The sequence below is a fragment of the Amblyomma americanum genome, chromosome 2 (assembly GCF_052857255.1).
Source record: "Amblyomma americanum isolate KBUSLIRL-KWMA chromosome 2, ASM5285725v1, whole genome shotgun sequence".
Lineage (NCBI taxonomy): Eukaryota > Metazoa > Arthropoda > Arachnida > Ixodida > Ixodidae > Amblyomma > Amblyomma americanum.
In genome coordinates, this window is record NC_135498.1 from 164,408,357 (window position 1) to 164,415,810 (window position 7,454).

Genomic DNA, 7,454 nt, shown 5'->3' on the forward strand with positions numbered 1-7,454 from the left:
TTTGCACTTTTGTTCATGTTTTTGACCGTAAAGTATGTGGTGAAAGTCTCGCTGTCTCCACTTCGCGCACTTTTGCGTGCGCTCCCAGACACCCTTAGAGCGTGTGCGGGTAGCGGTCTCGGTCACAAAGGAGATGCCCTCGACTCAGCATGGCAAGCTCAGCCGGAGACCAGCTACCAAGTGACAAGGGGGTTGGTCGTTTTGTGCCCAGCTTTCGCCGGTCGCAAGCTAGAGAATGAGTCGGAGCCAAAGGTTCACAAAACAAAACAAAGTTTATACAGCTGAGAGACGATACAAAGGATTTCACTACCACTCGTACGAGCAGACACAGGGTGATTTACAAATACAATGCACTCGTGCAAGGTAACAATAGAGAGAGATAACAATTCAACAAAATCTTTCCACCTAAAGTGCATTAACAGAGAGACAATCAAACAAAACACAATTTGTTCACCGGGCACTGCGACAGTCCGACGACCTGAGGAGCTCGACGGGGCCGATCCGCAGGTTGGCGTACGGTGCCTCGCGAGCGGCTGAGCGAGTGGTGTTCTCCCGGGAGTCGAGCGGGCGAGCTTGTCGGAAGCTTAAACGGCGGCTCGGGCTAGCAGACAGCGGTTGAAGCCCCTCATTTATAGGCGCAGACCGCGTCTGTTTGTTCTTCGCGCCAAGGCAGGCGCGCAAATACACATAGCTTCAACTGCACGAACTCCATCTCCTTCTCGCGCCGGGCGCGCGACCCCATTGGACGAGCGCGGAAACCGCCTTCTAGAACAATCTAGGTCATTCGCGGCACGCTGAGTCATCGACGCAGGAGCGAAGGGGAGAGGGTATCATTTTGGCGCGGTCAAGGTTACCCCCTTTCCGTCGACAACCAGCAAAAACTCCGACATTCGAGAAAAATCGACGCCGCGCGCGGCCATGCCCCCCTCGGCCTTGCGCCGACGAGCTGAGTTGCAGCTGTACACAAAGCTACGCACTCTCCGGGGTCCTTCGCCGCTTTTTTTGTTTTATTTTACCGCGCCCCCGGCGTGATTGCTAAGCGCAGCGCCGATTTTTTGTTTTTCAAAAATGCGCCGAATTTTGTGACATTGCCCCTTCCTTTAAGAATATTGTGCAACAATATTCGCAAAACACAAAATTCGTGCGCACATGCTTGCATCAATACAATGATGTCTGCATGCACACAACATTTGAAAACCGTCAAGATTCACTTCAATACATGCCGCAACTCGGCAACACATTAGCATAAAATTACCTTATGAGCACACAAAATTGATACATACTTTAACCGATACTTCCACCTACATTTCCTACTTGCGCTTCCGTAATGCGCCCGTGAGGACCTTCACAGTTGCCTTTTGTCGCAACAAGAGTCTCTTCGACTCGCGGGTCTTTTTCTCGGTCAACATGGGTCTTTTTTCGCCCCACCTGAATCCTCCAGATACATTTGTCGGCTCGGAAATTAATTGTGCGCTAAGATATCCACACACAAACAAGGCAAGCGATGGATTCCAGGGCACCTGCGTCAAAACACAGAGGCTCACAATATTTACCGGTGTGAGTGCACGCTTGGTCACATTCAAGAATTTTCCTGTGGGATCGAAAGGCACTGAAGTAATGTGCACAACAGCATGATGAGCATGTTTACAACCTGCCCTAAGCTGAGCTTAGCCATAGTTTCAGACACCTTGTCCTCTTGAGCTGTCTTTCTTTCGCGTTTCGCTGCTTCCTTGTGACCATTTCGTGGCCTTTCAGTTCCACACGGCTTTCTACTGCAATGCCCGTCCGTTCAAGCGAAGACGTTTTTTCTTCCTCGGAATGTTCATCCGCGGGACTCTTCCGTTATTCATGCTTAACTGCTCCTTTGTTTGAGCTAGCCAGCTCCCGTTCCCTTCGCCACTTCCTTTTTGCTTGGCGATCCCTGCGCCATTCCGAAGAGCAGGATTCGGATTTCTCTATCTCGTGGCTACTTTCTGGGCCCTTTGAAAATTTTGCCCCGTTTATATTTCCCAATATGAGGTCGTATATGGGGCGCTCCATGCACAGTACATTTAGTTTCCCGCTGTAGCAGGGAGCCCCACATGTACTCCAGCTTCCGGCAAGCGCTGGAACGAGCCGTCCACTAGCCGCAGAAAGCTCTTCGTTCCAGTGAGATCCTTATCTCTCACTAATCTTCGTTTTATGATTACAGCGCTGCTTCCCGTGTCTCGCAACATTGTAATTGTTTTCTCTCCTACTTTCTCTTTCAGGACAGGCATTCTGTTCATTTCGGCTCCCGGTAGCGCGTTCACTACGGCGTTCGCGACTGGTACCTTCTTGCCGTTCTTCAGTTCTACAAACCCATTTCCATCTTCTTCCTCCAGGTGGTCGTCTGAGGCGGCCCGTACGGACGATACCTGGGAGATGGGCTTGCTTGGGTTCGGACAAACCGCGGCTCTGTCCCCCTCTGGCCGCACTTAAAACAAGCTGTTGGGCTACCGTTTGTAGCGCTGTTACGGCAATTAGACGCGTAGTGGCCTGACTTGTTGCACAGGTAGCACTTGGTGGAGCCTTTGGGCTAAATCGGGCATCACGGTTGTCGGTTTTCCCCGTGCTCTCCGAATTCGCATTCTTAACCTTGGTCAGATTCGTTCCTCCTTGAGCTTCTAGAAATTGGTCGGCAAGATCTAGCATTTCGGAGAGAGTCTTGGCTCTTCTTTCCTTCAGGTACAGCGACAAGCTCGGGTGACGGCTACTCAGGAACTGTTCTTTGATGAGTAGCTCACGAAGTGTACTGTATTCCTGAGCAGTTTCTGAAAGTTCTATCCACCGATCAAAGTAGTGGCTTAATCTTGCCGCACACTGGGTTGCCATTTCGCCATCTGTGGGCTTCCCTGTTCTGAATTTATCTCGAAATCCCTCGGTGGTGAGACGGAATCGCTTAAGCAAAGCAACCTTTACCTTGCTGTAGCTTACAGCATCTGCCAGAAAAAGTCGCCCGAATACGCTTATAGCATCCCCGTTCAGACATGTGCTAAGAATGGTAGCACATTCACCGTCTGACCAATTCTGACTTCCCACAATCCCTTCAAATCGCCTGAGGAACGTGTCGAGATCGTCCCTTTTTTCATCAAATCGGTGAAGTAATCTGCTGGCATCTATCTGCAGGCCGCTGCCTTCTTCTCTAGTTCTATAAACTTCCGCTGAGTGGTTCGCAGCACGTTGGAGCTCAAGCTTCATGGCAAGCAGTTGCTTTTCGCGTTCGAATTCTCTCTCTCGTTCTTTCTCAGCTTCTCGAACCTTCTGTCTTTCTTTTTCAACCCTCTCTCTTTTTCAGCTTCTTCTCGAGCCCTCTGTCTTTCCTTTTCAGCCTTCTCTCTCTCCTTTTCGGCTTCTTCTCGAGTCTTCTGTCGCTCCTTTTCAGCTTTCTCTCTCTCCTGGTTCACCCACTTCCGTAGTTCAGCCCCGGACATCCCCATCTGGGTGCCAATCTCAACTAGCTCCTTCAAGCTCATTTTCGGATACTGAACTTCTCAAGGCAAAGACTACCTCTGCACGATGAACCTTAATAGCCGCTTCAGCGCGGCACCTCACAATATCGCTCAGCTGCTAAACACTCGTTTTCGCCCTCTTCATAAACTCCTTCCGACTCTTTCTCCGTTCTCTGCGCTTACAAAGCACCAAACGTCCTGTCGCGGACGCCAGAATATGTCAGCACTTTGCGCACTTTTTCGTGCGCTCCCAGACACCCTTAGAGCGTGTGGGGTAGAGGACTCGGTCACAAAGGAGGTGCCCTCGGCTCAGCGTGGCAAGCTCAGCCCGGAGGCCAGCTATCAAGTGACAAGGGGGGGTTCGTCGTTTGGTGCCCAGCCGGTCGCAAGCCATTGAATGGGTCGGAGCCAAAGGTTCACAAAACAAAACAAAGTTTATACAGCGAAGAGACGATACAGAGGATTCAACAATCACTTGTGCGAGCACCTTCGAAGGGATCTCCGGGAGGGGCTAACGGGCGTAATACGGTTTCATGCGGAACACGTGGACGACTTCAGACTTGGGCGGGCGAGAAGGCCGGACAACTCCTTGCGGGTACACTTCATAGTTCACATCGCTGAGTTGACGTAGCACCCCGTAGGGGCCGAAGAAGCGCCGCAGAAGCTTTTCAGAGCGACCGCGCACACGTATAGGGCTCCATACCCAGACGTGCTCGCCGGGTTGGTAAATCACCTCCATGTTGCGGAGGTTGTAACGCCGGGCGTCAGTTGTCTGCTGGTGGCGAATGCGTTGTCGAGCAAGGTGGCGAGCGGCTTCTGCATCGCGAACGAATTGGTCAGCGCCTGGGACAGACGAGGGGGTACAATCCGGGAGCAGCATGGCGTCAAGCATGGTCAGGGCATCTCGGCCATACACCAAACGGAAGGGGGTGAAGCGCGTCGTTTCTTGGAGGGCGGTGTTGTACGCAAACGTGATGTAGGGAAGTATTTCGTCCCAGTTGCGATGGTCAGCGTCGACATACATAGACATCATATCTGTGATGGTCTTGTTCAGCCTTTCAGTAAGTCCATTCGTTTGAGGATGGTAAGCAGTCGTTTTTCTATGACTGGTGCCACTAAGACGGAGGACCTCGTGTGTAAGAGCCGACGTAAACGCGGTTCCCCGGTCAGTTAATACAACCACGGGGGCGCCGTGGCGAACCACGATGTGGTGAACAAAGAACTGTGCAATTTCAGCCGCGGTGCCACGGGGAAGAGCCTTGGTTTCACAATAGCGGCTTAGGTAGTCCGTGGCAACAATATACCGCTTAGGAGAGCAGAAAGTTGGGCGAGTTGGTTGAAATGCATACTGAAGAAGTTGGCGCGGAAAAACGAGGACAAGCGAGACAAACAAAGACGAGCGCTTTGTTTGTCTCGCTTGTCCTCGTTTTTCCGCGCCAACTTCAGTATGCAACAATATACCGGTTTCCCATGGAGGACACCGGGAATGGGCCCAGTAAGTCCATGCCGACTTGTTGGAATGGGATTTGCGGTGGATCAATTGGCTTCAGAAGGCCGGCCGGGTTTGTCGGTGGTACCTTCCGTCGTTGACACTCACGGCAGGTTCTAACTTAGCGTTGGACGACCGCAGCAAGCCGTGGCCAGTAGTACTTGTGGCGGAGGCGTCCCAATGTTCTGGAAAAACCGAGATGGCCAGAAGAAAGGTCGTTGTGGCATGCAGCGAGAACTTCCTTACGAAGCACGGTTGGGACAACGAGGAGATACGCAGTGACGGTCGGACCGTAGTTTTTCTTGTAGAGGACTCCATCTATTAAGCAAAACGACGAAAGTCCGCGCGAGAAGAGTCTGGGCGGAGACGGAGCGGTTCCTTCGAGGTACTCGATTAGAGGCAGCAGTTCGCAGTCCGCCATCTGGTGGTGGGCAAGGTCGGATGTGGTGACAGCGCTGAGGAAAGCAGAATCGTCGTCGGACTCATCTGGTGGGCACGGAAGAGGAGCTCGGGAGAGACAGTCTGCATCGCTATGTTGCCGACCCGACTTATACACGATGGTGACGTCGAACTCTTGCAACCGAAGGCTCCCCCGTGCAAGTCGCCCCGATGGATCTTTAAGGTTCGCAAGCCAGCACAAGGAGTGATGATCGCTGACGACTCGAAACGGGCGGCCGTACAGGTATGGACGAAATTTTGTGATTGCCCACACAACAGCGAGACACTCCTTTTCCGTTGTGGAATAATTCACTTCGGAACGGGACAAAGTGCGATTTGCGTATGCGATCACGCGTTCCACACCGTCTTGCCACTGCACAATCACCGCACCGAGGCCCACATTGCTGGCATCTGTGTGCAGTTCCGTGTCGGCCTGCTCGTCGAAGTGGGCAAGGATAGGCGTAGATTGGAGGCGGGCCTTAAGCTCTATGAAAGCTTTTTCCTGATCTTGGCACCAGAAAAAGGGTTCGGAGTCTTTTGTCAGGCGAGTCAGCGGCTCTGCGAGCTTGCAGAAGTTTTGAACGAACCTCCGATAATAGGCGCAAAGCCCCAGGAAACGCCGCAAGCTTCGTTTATCTGTCGGCTCGGGAAATGCAGCAACGGCTGCGGTCTTTTCTGGGTCGGGGCTAACGCCCTGAGCGCTCACAATGTGGCCAAGAAACTTGAGCTCCCGAAATGCGAAGTGGCACTTTTCAGGCTTGAGAGACAGACCCGCAGAACGAATTGCTTCGAAGACGGCACGCAAACGTTTCAGGTGCTCCTCGAACGTGTCGGAGAAAATCACGACGTCGTCGAGATAGACAACGCAGGACTGCCACTTCAGGTCAGTTAGTACGGTGTCCATCATACGTTGGAACGTCGCAGGGGCTGAACACAAGCCGAAAGGAAGCACCTTAAATTCGTACAGTCCGTCAGGAGTAACGAAGGCGGTCTTTTCTCGGTCACGTTCGTCGACCTCGATTTGCCAATAACCGCTACGAAGGTCGAGTGACGAAAAGTAGGTAGCATGGCGGAGGCGGTCTAATGAGTCATCAAAGCGCGGCAGTGGATAGACATCTTTTTTGGTAACGTTATTGAGACGTCTATAATCTACACAGAACCGTCTTTGCGACGAGAACAACAGGTGACGCCCAGGGGCTCGTCGATGGTTGTATGACGTCGTCGTGGAGCATTTCGGCAACTTGGCGGCGGATAGCATCGCGCTCCTTCGACGAAACACGATAAGGACGCTGACATAGCGGTCTCTGGTCACTGTAGACGATAATACGGTGCTTAGTTATTGGCGTCTGGCGAACCTTGGATGTTGATGCAAAACAGTCGCGGAAAGAGTCAATAAGGCTTTCCACGCGGCGTTTCTGATTGGTCAGAAGGTCAGGGTTCACGTCGGTCCTAATGGCTGTTGCAGTGTCCCGTTCAGCTATTTCGGGGGCCGTTGTTGATAAGGCACATTGGCCGGCATGCTCGCCAAGTTCTTCAAAATGGGCAATCACCGTGTTTTTCGTCAAATGTTGGGGTTCACAACTAAAGTTGGTCACTAAGAGCGTGGTACGCGCGTGAACAAGGTCGACAAGGGCGCGAGCAACGCAAACTTGCCGAGACAGTAGCAGCGACATATTCGCTTCGGCAATGCCCCGAGTACCGGAGCTGGTATCACACTGGACTGTGACAAACTTGCTTGCTCTCGGCGGTATCGTTGTGTGGTCATCAGAGATGCGTAATGGTGCTCTGTGCGGCTCGGGGTCGGTATCAACGGCTCGCTGTGTCGAAAACGATACCAATTGCTCGTGCAGGTTGATGACCGCCCCATACTCTTTAAGGAAGTCCATGCCGAGAATCAGTTCTTTAGAGCACTCTCGTAGCACGGCGAAGGAGCCAGTGAAAGTTGCACCGCGGATCTTTATACGGCTGGTGCAGACGCCAACCGGCGTTACCACATGGCAACCAGCTGTGCGTATCTGCGGCCCATGCCAAGGTGTTATAACCTTTCTGAGGGTTGC